We start from the raw sequence: 15,140 nt of genomic DNA, 5'->3' as shown, positions 1-15,140 counted from the left end.
TAGTTAAACATGTATAGTCTTAAGTGACATTATATAATAGTTTTCAGACTCCTCCCTACCTAAGCCAATCAACCATTTAGTTATTATTTCACCGATATAGGACATTTTGCATTTTTTTATGTTTAAATCTGGGGGGATTTTATTATATAATCTCGGTCCAAGATATGTATATGTTTTTTGATATTTTGCCGTATTGCTCCCTGGGACCACGCAATCTTTTCTGGTGTGACTTCTTGTACTATATTTATGATCAATTTTATTAAAGTATTCTAGATTTTTGTGCACATGGATAATAATCTTTTTTATGAAGTTTTGACGAATATCAAGAACATTAAATTTTTTGTAGAGTTCATCGCTTGAGAACCTATAGGGTTTACGCATAATGACTCTAATTATGGATTTCTGGGCCTTCACAAGCGGATCTAAAATTGTTCTTCCTGACGCTCCCCAGCCAATGCAACCATACGTTAAGATGGGGTTGCACAGTCCGAAATAAATTTTTCTTAGGTCTTGTTGTTTAATTATGTTGCGTAATGCTAAGAATATGTGAATTAATTTTCTTACCCTAATTAAAAGGTTGTCAATGTGATGTTTCCAATTAAGATGATTGTCTACAATAACACCTAAATATTTGATGTTGTTTACACATTCCAAAGCTTCACAGTTGCAGTTAAAGTCCATATTATATGAGATACAATTAGTTTTATGAGTTTTTATTATGTATGATGTACTAGGTAGTCCCTTTATAGTTGAGCTGAATCTTATGTATTTAGTTTTTGCTATATTTAGTGTTAGTAGAATTTTGTCAAGCCACTGTTTTATCGCATTGATTCCACTTTCAGCATGTTTATGAGTTTCAGTCCAATCTTCTCCTTCAAATATAGCTACCGTATCGTATGCAAACGTCATAATTTTTCCGGTTTTGCCTACTGGTAGCTCGCATAACCGCATAACTCATTAATATAAATTATAAATAGAAGAGGTCCCAGTGTGCTTCCCTGTGGTACACCAAAGTTGGTGTCTAGTGAGGTACTCACTGTTTTGCCTATTTTGAGTTGTTGGCTTCTACCCGTTAAGTAACTCTTTAACCATTCGTACGGCATACCTACCACACCAATATTTTGTAATCTTTTGAGAAGTAATTTATGAGAAATTGTATCGAAAGCCTTGGCTGAGTCTAAAACCAGTGCAATGTTTTTCTTTCCGCGATCTATATTTCCAGAAATATGTTCTGTAAGTTGCGCTATAGCGTCGTCCGTTCCTCTCCCCGGCCGAAAGCCAAACTGATTTTTGCTTAAAAGTTTTCGACTCTCTACATAATTACTTAATCTATTTTTGAAGATTTTTTCAATAATTTTTGAGATTGCACTCAATAGGGATATTGGCCTATAATTGCCCACTTGGTTTTTGGGTCCACTTTTGTAGATTGGTACTACTATAGATTTTTTAAGATGGTCGGGGAAAACCCCAGAAGAAAAACTTTTATTGAAAATGTTTGATAAAGGCGATGCGATATTGTGTTTGATGATTTTTAGTATATGAGTGTTAAGACTATCAGGACTTTTTGAATGTGTAGTGTTAAGATTGTCAATAATTTTTATAACCTCTTCATTTGACGTAGGTGGGAATTTGAACAATAATAATTGTATAGAAATACTCATCGTCAAGTCAATAGATAAAATGAAAATAGGAAGATTGCATTTAGTTCGAGTTGAATCTTGTGATCATACATAAAGATGGCAACTCCTAATAAAAATGTGCGTTACGAAAAATTAAGATAATGTTGATAGTTTTTATTCAAAGTATGATACAGTTAAATTTGTCCCATTAGCACAGTTGGTGAATCTGCGTTCAAGTCCCAGACGAAGTTTACAAATTTCATTCTTTTGAAATTTCACGAGCATTTGTTCCTCAGTACAGGCAATTTGCCTAGCTAGGAACAAATATCGACTAGACAAGACACAATAACACTTGTACACATGTAATTCAAATTAATATGAATCACTGTGCACGATATTTAATAATTGTTGCTTTTCTTAACCTTAACCCTTAACTTAAATCTTAACCCTTGGGTTCTTAAGTATTGTTACATATAAGATTTGTAATAAGGTGTGTGCATCACTTTACTTACATCGCATCTATGGTTATGGTGTGTGGGACCTTTAAGTACTTACACATTGTCATTTTGATACTGGTCAAATTGACAGCCCTGGAATTCTGACTTGGAGAGTTGCCAAACCTGAGGGAGGAAGGATCTGTGATTTGCATTGGAAGCAGTGGCCATTCTTTGATCACCAGCCCAAAGCAGTGCGCATTCCTCTTGGCTGAAGTTCGACTAACACATTCGCCAATTTTGTGAGCATCAGCTTTTGGATATAGAGCATTGACTATTGGATTGATTGAATCCGATGACATCTTCCGATCCTGATTGGTTAAGAGAGACCCTTTTGGAGACCACCAGCCTGAGGCTGTTTTGTAATGGACTACAGCATTATTTTTTGGGTAAAATATAAACTGGCATAATTGCTGTGAAGAACCGGAATCTACTACTTCGCATCAAGAACCAACTGGTATGACACTTTATCATTTTACCTATGCAAGTCCTGTGCCAGACAGATTTAATAGTAGGATGCTATATAATTTCTTTTTTCATTATGTCTTTTTATTGCAATACATTTTAGTATTCGTAAATGTTTTTTTTTATTTCTAGATATAAACCCATCCTCACATTCATTTGTTGCCATTTAATCCATTTTAAGTCCCAACGACAATTTTCTATGGAATTTCGGAATACTCCCGAGGTATCTAAAATGTGCTACAAATTACTTATTTTTGAAATTGTCGTTAAAAAAATACTATTTTAGAAACTAGATTAAATTATCTTTGAAAAATTTGCATTTGAAAAAAATATTGATCTTTCTTTCTATTCAATACATTTTTAATATCAAACATGGAAATGTTCTAACAGATAAACTTACCAAAACATTTTTACTCGGAACGTCCATAATTTTGAAATAGTTCGATATTTATAAAACATATTCCTTTTGTAATTAGTAATAAAACTGTCAATTTACTTTTTATGCCGTTTATACAATAAAAATTTAAACATAATTTTTTGACTTTCAGCTGTCAATGAAAAAATGCAGCCAATTCGTAATCATGCACTTTGACAATTTAAAAAAAAAATTATCTACGTAATAATGTATAAATATTTGATTCAAACTGTGAAGAATAATTATTTATCTTTCCAATGACGAAAATATCACATATCTACGCATTATAGAAAAAAAATATAAAAATAATTTTATAATGTATTGACGTCCCGGTCAGATCTGTCCTTCAGAGGTTATAATAAACAAAGAGTTAAATTAAACAACTTTGTGTCTACTATTATTGAAGTAACGTCCGGCGTACCCCAAGGAGCACATCTAGCACCGCTTCTTTTTAACTTGTTTATAAACGACATTATTAGTATTTTTTCTCATACACGCTTTTGGCTTTTTGCGGACGACAATAAGATTCTAAAGATAATAAAAAATCACGATGACTGCCTTCTTTTCCAATCGAATATCGACTCTTTCAATGATTGGTGTAAAATTAATTGTTTGAAACTAAATGTCGATAAATGCAAAATTATGTCCTTCTATAGATCAAAAAAACCGATTGTCTTCGAATACAAACTTAATAATATTTGCTTAGCAACTGTTACATCTATTAAAGACCTTGGTGTCTCTCTTGATAGCAAGCTTTCTTTTCTGGATCACATAACTGCAATCGTTAATAAATCCCTCAAACTACTTGGTTTCATCACTAGAATCACTTCGGACTTCAAAAACGTAAATACCCTTAGAACTCTTTACTGCTCCTTGGTTCGCCCCCATCTTGGATATGCTTGTGTTATTTGGTCTCCTTTTTATTCTGTCCACATTCGACGCATTGAATCTGTTCAACATCGGTTCTTAAGAGGGATTGCTAGGAGGCTAGGTTTAGAAAAAGGCAAATACTCATATGATGAAATTGAACTAACTCTAAACCTCTCTCATTTGGAAGTCCGTCGGGAAAGAAATGACCTCATTTGCTTCTTCAAAATTATAAATGGTATTATTGATTCACCTACTCTACTGCAACTCATTCACTTCAATATCCCCTCGCAAAGACTCAGAAATAATGAACTGCTCTTCCTCAACCATCATTCGACAAATTATGGATATTATTCACCATTGTCCAGAATGTGTAGACTGGTCAACTCAAGTCAAAACCTTAACTTTTTTGGGATAAGTCTAAATGATTTTTGCCAGTCGCTAAACAAGTGATGGAATATTATGTGTCCTGTGGTCCTGACCCACGGCGTATTCTTGACTTGATTCGACTTGTCACTTTATTTTCTTATATTATATCTACCATATGTCTTTGCTTTCATGTACCTTTGTCTACTCCTATATTTTTCATTTTACTGTATTCGTGTTAATTTTTTTTTATTTTTAATTTTTTTATTATTTTTTTTTTCTTAGGTTTGTCAACAGTGATTCATATCAAAGCTCTCGAAATACAATTACATTAATTAAACTTGGTTGATATAATTACAGACAAACACAACATTGATGAACACAACACTGTAAGTACAGAATAATGTACATGTATGCACCTACATGCATACATGTATACACACATACAAACACTTACATACACATTTCATACATTTCAATTAATACCATAATCGGTTGTCGGTGCGTGTGTGATGTAAAATATTCCCCCGTATTCCTGAGTAAATGCGTAATATTATCCAAAGTTCAACGAACTATATTGGAACTGATAAGTGTGTATTAAGTCATATCAGACGATTAATACCAACATTTTTCAAAAATCAATTATAAAAATAATTATATGTTTGAAATGTGTATTTCTGTTGTTTACTTTTTCGAAAGTTCTTAATCTTTAATTAGAACCAAAAGGTACAAAGTCAATGGCAAAATTTTCATTCAAATCTATATTGAAGTCATTTCTTATTTATTGTATGGTTGTGAGGCTGGAGGCAGAGGGGAGGGGAAGAAGATGGAGAGGGGAAGGAGATGGGGAAGAGGAAGATTGTGAAGCACCTGGCTATTCAGATCTGGGCAATAAATGTACTGAAAATACTGAAAATATACTATAACCCGTGACTTCCGAATTCATAGTGTTAATTCACCCCTCAAAGGGTCAAGGGGGAAAGGCTCTCGACTAGCAATCCGAAGGCCGCGAGTTCAAATCCCGGCGTGCGCAAGAAATTTTTTTTGAAGAATTTGTGTTATTTCACAAAATCATTAATTTACAATGGAAGATGCTCTGAGGAACTAGCGTCATTGATCCCTTCGGCACCGGTGCGTAGTCGGGATACACGCCAAACGCGCGCCCAACATTTGTACACGGTTGATATTTGTCACATGAGAACGGGTCGCTTCTACGATTCGTTCTTAAGTTCAACAGCTCGGCTGTGGATTGAACTGCCGGCCTCTGTGTTTCCTCCCTCCTACAACATGGGACTCTTCAAGACACATGTTCACTCCTTCCTCTCCACAAAAAGACCCTCCACACAGCATCCCCAAAGATGACATAGGCCCTGAGGGAAATTATTTTCTTCAGGGCCTCCTGTGTGGAGTAAATATAAAAAAAAAAAAATTGAAATAATATATGAAAGACACTCTCAATATAGCCCTGGTGTAAAACCACCATTCAGAATTGAAATGTTGCTTGAGATGGCTTTACCCGTGTTTGATGACCACATTTGAATATCCAGGTACTCCCCTACCTTTCTCTTTCCCAACTCCTTACCCTGCCCACTTCCTTCAGCCACAGCATACCCCAATTGGGGCTGCCATAGTCTCACTGGCTCCTGACGTTTGGAAGCAGTTGGGACTCCTTTGCGGTATTATTGCGGTACCCTTTTTTATGCTCCAAAAGCGAGGACTTCTGCCTATCAGAACGCCCCAGTCAACAGAGCGACTGAACTGCTCAACGAGTCTGCATTGACCATCGACATTTCGTAACCTACAGGCAGTTTAACAATTATCTTTTGACGTATGTCACAAAGTAGTGAAACTGACCTTTTTATGTGTTTTGCTATACTTTTTGTCTAATTTGTAATCTTCTCCATAATGTATTGGTGAATAACCGTTTTACGGAGAACATGAAAAATAAAATAATAAATAATAAATAATTCACATATAAACCATTAAATATATTAGAAAGTATTAAAAAATATTATTAATAATTGCGTCACCAAAGTGATTAGTTGATAAAAAAGATAAGAATCATAACTAGGAAAATTAATAACATTTAGTTGTTCAGCTATCTCTATTTACTTTTAAAATATTTTCTCAAAGGGTATAAATGCAACTTCAAAGTGAATAAGTGTTTTATATAATTTAGTTATTCTATTGATGTCCGTTGCGTTAAAACTATTATCATCGAGCATTGACTATTTTACTGTGTGAAAATTCAGGAACATGTCTGGTAAGTTTATAAATCTAGGATTTAGAAAATCTTCTAAAATTCATTGCTAATTTTAATTATCGCCTCTAATCTAGACAAAATAATAGCATGTCATTGCTGTTTTTAAACGTAACCCAAAATGATCATGTTAATTCAATTTCAAATAGAATCGCTGTTTTTAAACGTAACCCAAAATGATCATTCTAATTAAATTTCAAATAGATTCGCTGTTTTTAAACATAACCCAAAATGATCATTCTAATTCAATTTTAAATAGAATCGCTGTTTTTAAATGTAAACCAAAATTATCATTCTAATTCAATTTCAAATAGAATCGCCGTTTTTAAACGTAACCCAAAATGATCATTCTAATTCAATTTTAAATAGAATCGCTGTTTTTAAACGTAACCCAAAATTATCATTCTAATTCAATTTCAAATAGAATCGCTGACATTCAATTTTAAGCAAATGGGACTTATAAAAAATCTTATTATTTAAGAAACGACAAGGAAAAAGAAGCTACAAGCCAAAAATATGTATATTCTTGGTATACCTTATATTGTAGGTAATAGGCATTAAAATCGCTTGACAAACGGAGTCTAGAAACGTTCGATCTCAAGCACAAAACTAGTTTTTATATATTTTATAAATAATTTTATAAGAAAGCAAAAAAAGTTAATCTAGTGAAACTGTCACAGATAATCTTCGCTATAATATTGTATTTTTTAAAAGTTGATTCCTTTATGCGTTCATGCATTTCTATTGAACAAAAAATTTTTTTTAGTAGTTTAGTTACATTTATATTTTTTAATTAGTAATTTATTTTTTAATTGTATTCTATTCAAGCGAAAAGATAGGAAAACATTCAATTTATATTATGTATATTATTTGGTATTCATAATGTACACCAATTCGTTATGAAGATTAATCAAAATAGTGATTTAGCATTAAGCTTCGCCTTAAGACAATCGTCTGTCGATACAAACATCTTCTGATTTTTTAAATTCAACCAAAGAATTGGTAGACTTAATATGTTTGGAAGAATATTAAACATAAGTGGTGCCTGATATAAATAGTTTCTTTGACCAAAATAAGTTTTAGAATGTAAGGCCGCAAAGTTACTCTTATCGATTTCAAAAAGATTCCTAAATTTTCAGTATTTTATTAACATTTTAATTTAAACATTATATAATCTAATGTAATCACAGACATAGGAATTAATAGACGAGAAAATAATGGCGAGGGGTAAAATAAACTGTTGAAGAACGAAGGGAGTAAGGCTGACTGTGATTCGTCAATAAATCAATCTGACAGTAAATAGGCATCTCGCATTATAATATCACCATTTACTTCTTAAAAGTAAAATCTGCTTTTGAATGAATAGACATTTTTACATGGGAGCGCAAATTACTCGCCACGTTATGAACAAATTTGCAAAGTCCAAATTCGGCAAAAAAATTCGGTTCTATTTTCAGAGTCGAATATTTCGTTTAAGTATTTAGTTAAGACACTTTTATAAATGTTCATAATTTACTTCCCAGCAACCAACCAGCTTTGTGTTTCGCGTCCAGACGTTTCTCGGTGTGATAGTATATGTTTCTAAAACTGATCTATATTATACGATGTGAATATGCTTAAAATAAAGTAAAATAATGCTTATATATGGAATGTAATACGACAATTGGGTTTATTCTCTTTTTCACATCTATTTTTACAAGTTTTCATAGTACAAGTCAACATTTTGCCGTGTTATTTCGTAAAATGAACCGATGATGCCTCGACCATAGTTCGCACAAGAATGATGACGTCACGTTTTCAAATTTCACTTGAGGCCATACGCGAGCACAGCCGGCTCCAATGGAACCGGTATGGGGAGTGGGGATAATACGCTTTTAATCACTTAGGGCAGGTCTACTAATATTCATATGTCTATGAATGTAATCTATTTATTTATCTCACTTCAATCAGTCTGTGTTTGGTTGCAATATTCTATCAATTTCGTGTCCCAGATTCATTTTTCATGAACGCTGTGAATTTGTAGAAAACCTAAGTTTATTTTTTGTAAGAGATTGTTAAATTGTTGTTAAGTTTTATGCCGTAGTAAATACCAGACGCCGTGTATAGATGCATTTACGATTGCCATATATTGTCAAATAACTTGAGATTTATTATATGGTGTCATGATAACCGCTTGCAACTTAACATAAGCAAATGTCAAATTATGAGGTTGTATCGAATAAAGAATCCCATATTTTTTTATGTCGTTAGTATCTGTCGTGGAAATTAATGACTTAGGTATTTGGTTTGATGCGAAACTCAACTTTATCAAGCATATAGAAATAATAACCAATAAAGCTTTGAAAATTTTGGGATTTATTTTAAGGGTTTCTAGTGATTTCAATAATGTCAATACTGTAAAAACATTATATATGTCACTAGTAAGGAGTCATGTAGAATACAATTCCACGGTTTGGTCCCCAAATTATGAGGTTCATTCACATGCGATTGAAAGAATCCAAAATAAATTTTTAAGATAGTAAATTTTAAAATGGGCATTTCTAGAGAATTGCGAAAAAATACTTTGTTTATTAAATTTAATAAAATTATTTGATCGTAGAATAATTTCCGAATTAATCTGTTTGTATAAAATCATTAATTCAATGTTTGATACCCCTGATTTATTATATGTAATCTCTTTTCATACATTTCAGTTATATGACAGTACCTACCATATTAATATAGCAATTCTACATCAACGTCACACTCCTATGTGACGGATTCAAAAGCTAGGAAACAAATACTTCGATGTTGTTGATATATTTAGTAGCCTACCTACATCAATTTCAATATAGAAGCATACCTTATTGAAGTTTTCGTCATCAAGTAGGAGAATATTTTGATAAAGCTATTTAAATTGACTATTTAAAAACATTATTTTGGATTATTTATATTTTGTACCAACATACTTTGTGGATCAAATTCAACAATACTTTCAGTTAATATTTGTTTTAGTGCAAGTATTTTAAACAGTCGTTTATTGCACTATTTACGAGTATAATTTCGTAAATATTGTTATATATATGTGCAAAATCCTTTAAAAAGCGTATTATAAATAAAAAAAATAAAAAAATCTGATGTTACATTCTCCCCAAAGATGATATTTAAATTATAAATTGTGTTTCTTAGGGACTCCTGGGTGGAGATAATTAAAAACATGGGTTTTTGATTTCAGGAAAAATCCTTTTCGCTTTATTTGGGCTGCTCTTTATCGGAGTTTCCGCCAAAATCACGCAACCAAAGGCTAATGGTTCCACCTGTGACCCAAATTCTCCGCCCCCAAATTGTCCGGTGCACGATCCTAGCGCCCCGGCTGTCCATCTGCCCCATCAGAGTGACTGCACCAAGTTCTACGAGTGTGACTGGGGGGTGGCTTACCTGATGTCCTGTCCACCCACCTTACACTTTAATCCGGTCCTGCAGGTCTGCGATTATCCTGAGAGGGCCGGATGTAAGTGTGCCACCGGGGTGCTGCCGACTTCTCCAACTCCTGGAGGTGGTTGTTCTACTCCTTCTAATACAACTCCTGGTGGGTGTGCTACTGAAATACCTGTTACCTCGCCGCCTCCTGTTTGCACGACGCCAGGATCAACTACAACGGGTTCTCCTCCTGTTTGTACTACTCCAGCAGCAACAACGCCAAAGCCAACTACACCTACTCCAACCACACCAAATCCCACAACACCAAAGCCAACCACACCAATTCCAACCACATCAAAACCAACAACTCCACCGCCAGTTATCTGTACAACTCCAGCGCCAACTACACCAAAACCAACAACTCCACCGCAAGTTATCTGTACAACTCCAGGACCAACCACACCAACTCCACCCACACCAAAGCCAACAACTCAACCACCAGTTATCTGCACCACCCCTGCACCAAATGACTCCGTTACTTTTCCTTCTGAACAACCAACGGTCTGTGATCCGAATTCCGGACCTCCAAAATGTCCTGAATATAACCCGGATGGTTCTGTGGTTCATTTACCACACGAAAGTGACTGCACCAAGTTTTACAAGTGTAATGGAGAAGCTCCATTCCTTCTTTCTTGTCCAGATAACTTACACTTCAACCCAGTATTAGAAGTCTGCGACTACCCCAGTAATGCAGGCTGCTTATGTGCAAATATTTCTACGTAACAGTCTTACAAACTAAATTAATACAATGGTAGAATTTCAGAATTCTTTATTTTAGCGTCATTACTACAAAAGACGACATTGTTTTTGATCTGACGTTTGTTATAGCTTAAGTTCACTACTGAACTCTAGCGGTAGAAATATGAATTAAGCTTCAGTGAATTTATCTATACCCTTTCCGATATTTTGGCCAAACAAAGATACTTCCAAATTTGTTTTCAAATTTGTTGGACGAGTTGTTTCGGAGAATTTGAACAATTCATCAAATTTCAACATTCATTTTCAAGTTCTGTGAAAGATTTTTTTATGTTCTGTTTTTATTTCAGTTTTGTCAAGTAACTAGCCTATGATTAAACTATAACAGAACTTAAATAAGACTTTCACAGAACCCGAAAAAGAACGTTGATATTTGATGAATTGTTCAAATTCTCCGAAACAATAATCTATAAAACTCATCATGTTTATGATTTACTGTTAAAATTTAAAAGGAGCACCATGTCAATGATAAACGGTTCAATGCATGTACATATATACACACACACATTTGCACACGCATTTATACACTAAACACGTCACCGTCACTACAATTGAAATGGTTAGTGTTTGTAAATTGTTTTCACTGTAACCAATGCATTGTTTGTTTCTGTAATTTAAAATAAATTTACATATCTGTTACTCTGATCAATTATTGAATTGTTGATACATTCATGTAAGATTGTACTTGTAGAAATAAATGTTTGATGACTCAAATAAAAATAGCAATCTTTCTTTTGTAATTATTTTTCTTTCAAAACGAACCGCTCAAGTTTCCCAACTGAGTTCCGCGATAACTCAACACTTTGATAAATCTGCCATAGGTCACCATAAGTGGTTCGTTACGTTTGGTGACTAAACAAAGGTGCCCGGATTCATCAGGTGAGGATGTGTCTGCCCACCTGCTGCGTGGCGGGCCGGATTTGGAGAGACTGGTTGATGGAGGTCTTTGGATCTCTCCAGCAGGACTTTCTCAACCCACCGCTTTGCCAGTGGTTTGTCTTGGCTTAAGAGGATGCTACAAATCAAAAATTTGTACATTCTTGGTTTGCCTTATATCGTCACGAATATGGGTAATGGGCATTAAAATCGCTTGGCAAACGGAGACAAGAAACGCTCGATTCCAAGCGCAAAAGTGGTTTTTATTTATTTTGTAAACAATTTAGAAAGCAAAAAAGTAAATCAAAAGAAAATACATATATAAAAAATGCTATAATACTGTATTTTTTCAGATGTTTCATTTACGCGTTCATAAACTTTTATTGAATAAATACATTTTTTAGTAGTTTACATTTATATTTTGTATTTAGTACATACATTATTTATTTTTATTCTATTCAAGGGAAACGATACTAAAAGCTTCAATTTATCTAAAGCATATTTTGGGTATTCATAATGTAAACCAATTCGTTATAAAGATTAATCGAAAATAGTGATTTATTTTTATTTCTTGCTAGTACACTCATTTTAGGACGGGAGGAAATTACAATACATAAGTCGGAACAGAATACAAAAGATGAATACATACAGAAGTCAGTACATACAATTTTACATTGGCATCAAAATATCAAAAATACAACACTGCATAATATTTTTTAAAGACAAGTTAAGTAGAATAAAAAAACAGTAAACAAATAAAGGAACAATCAAAAATATACAAATATGGATTTACTGATTTTCATTTTTAAAAATATTTAAACCATCATTGTTAGTTTTTATTTTTTTATTTTTCTCAATGGTTTTATACATTTCTGGAAGCCAATTATAAAGTGTGTAGGCAATGTAGTTTAAAGATAATAATTATTTAGCATTAAGAGGAAGCCAAAATGTGTACATTTTGGTGTTCCTTATATAGTAGGTAATAGGCATTAAAATCGCTTGACAAACGGAGTCTAGAAGCGTTCGATTTCAAGCACAAAACTAGTTTTTATTTATTTTGTAAATAATTTTATAAGAAAGCAAAAAAGTTAATCAAGTGAAACTGTCACAGATAATCTTAGCTATAACACTGTAATATTTCAAAGTTGTTTACTTTACGCGTTCATACATTTCTATTGAAATTTTTTTTGCAGTAGTAGCTTACATATATATTTTTTATTGAGTATTTTATTTATTTATTTGTATTCTACTCAAGGGAAACGATAGGAAAATCTTCAGTTTATCTAAAGCATATTTTTTGGTACTCATAATGTTAACCAATTATTTATAGAGATTAATAAAAATATATCGATACTAGAACTCATCTGATTCAATATACCTTCTCGTAGACTAAGAAATAAAGAACTGCTCCCTCAATCAACACTCATTTATTTATTTATTTAACGCCCAGAGGGCTTTTACATGGTTGGTAGTATAATTTTAATTTGACAAATACTTTCAAACATAAAAAATAAGAATAAAATTACATTTGATAAAAGCTATGTAACAAGTTATACAAACACAAGAAACAAAAACAGAAAATTACAGCTATTTGTTGGTTTACATGATGTATTTAGGAGTATTGTTGAAATAAATGTTTTAAATGATCACAAAACTTGCCAAGTTGGTATTGAATATGTCAACATCACCCAAGTAATGATTTCCCATGGTGTGAAGTCGTTGTATCGGAGAGTGGGCAATGTAGTTACGCTTATGTGTGCTGCTGTAGAATATTGTATTTTGTCGTGTTGTTATTGTGGGTGTATGTATGTTTATAAGTTGCAGGAGTTCACAACAGTCGAATTTAGAGTTAAGTATTTTGAATAAGAACGTTAAATCGTTTATTTTACGTCTATCTTCTAATGTATGTATTTTTAGAGTATTTAATAAGAAATTGTATTTTAAGTCTTCGACAGGGATTTTTAATTTAAAATTTATAAAACGTAGAAATTTTTTTTGTATTCGCTCAATGTTGTTAATTTGAATTGTATAAGATGGAGACCAAACTACTGAGTTATATTCAATTAGACTTCTTACTAGAAATACGTATAATAGTTTAATGGCTTGCAAAGAATTAAAGTTTTTAGTTGTTCTTAATACGAAGCCTAGTGTTTTCATACCTTTGTTCACAATTTGATGGATATGATTGGTAAAACTTAGTTTTTCGTCCAAAATAATTCCAAGATCTCTCATTTTCGTGACTCTTTCTAAAGCTATGTTATTGATGGAATATTCGAATAAAACAGGATTTTTGTTTCTGAAGAAAGTCAAGGTTTTGCACTTTACTACATTTAAAAATAAATTATTTTGAACGCACCAATCTCTAAACTTACTAATATTTGACTGTAGTATATGGCAATGATTTATATCAGTTATTTTCTTGTATAGTTTGACGTCATCTGCAAAGAGCAATACCTCGACATCGTTGAAGCAATTGGTTATATCATTGATGAAAATGAGGAACAAAACCGGGCCAAGGTGACTACCTTGCGGTAGGCCACTGGTAGCCCGGAAAGCTTTCGACATCCAAGATTTTATTTTAACGAACAGTTTACGATTTGACAAATAGCTACTAAACCATTTTAGCATGTTATCCCTTATTCCTAGAGCAAATAGTTTTTGGATTAGTAGTTTATGGGATACTTTGTCGAATGCCTTCGAAAAGTCTGTATATATACAGTCGACTTGTTTATTTTCTGCAAATGATTGTATAATGAAGTTTTGAAATACCGTTAAGTTAGTTGCGGTGGATCTTCCTTTGATAAAACCGTGCTGTTTTTGATTAATTAATTTTATTAATTTGGGATAAATTTCATCAAGGACCAATGATTCAAAAAGCTTTGGCAGTACTGACTGTATACAAATGGGGCGATAATTAGCTATGTCAGTATCGTCTCCTTTTTTGTAGATCGGTGTAATGAAGCTAGATTTCCAGCGGTCTGGAAAATGTCCAAGGGACAAGAGACGGTTAAATAGTAATGTAAGTGGTTTAGATAATGTATTAGAGCATGTTTTGAGGAATATTGGTGGAATGTTGTCTGGGCCAGCGGATTTGTCAGTGTCTAAGGAAAGTAATTTTTGTTCGCAACACTTTTGTGTGATTTGGCAGTTTGTTAAGTTTGTGGTCATATTAAATTTGTATTCGGGTATTTTATCATCTGGAGTGTCTTCATCATATACATTTTTGAAGAAGTCCGAAAAAAGGTTTACAATATCCTGTGTATTGTTTGCACTGATTCCATTCATTTGCATTATTGGCGGGTAGTCTGTGTTTTCATTGTTCATTTTTTTATGAAATTTCCAAAGGTTTTTGGATTTAAAGACAGTGCCCTCGACAGAGGTTATGTACATTTTGTAACATTGTTTGGAAAGATCTTTACATTTTTTCCTAGTTTCGCTAAAGATTATATAATCATTTATGGATTTACTTTGTTTGAATTTTCTGTGTTGACTCTTTTTTTGCTGAAGAGAGGCTGTAAGCTCTAATGAAAACCAAACCGGGTAGGTATAGCTTCTTGGTGTGT

This window comes from Hesperophylax consimilis, chromosome 19 (assembly GCF_061612785.1).
Source record: "Hesperophylax consimilis isolate HC1 chromosome 19, BYU_Hcon_1.0, whole genome shotgun sequence".
Classification (NCBI taxonomy): Eukaryota; Metazoa; Arthropoda; class Insecta; order Trichoptera; family Limnephilidae; genus Hesperophylax; species Hesperophylax consimilis.
This window is presented reverse-complemented; position numbering follows the sequence as displayed.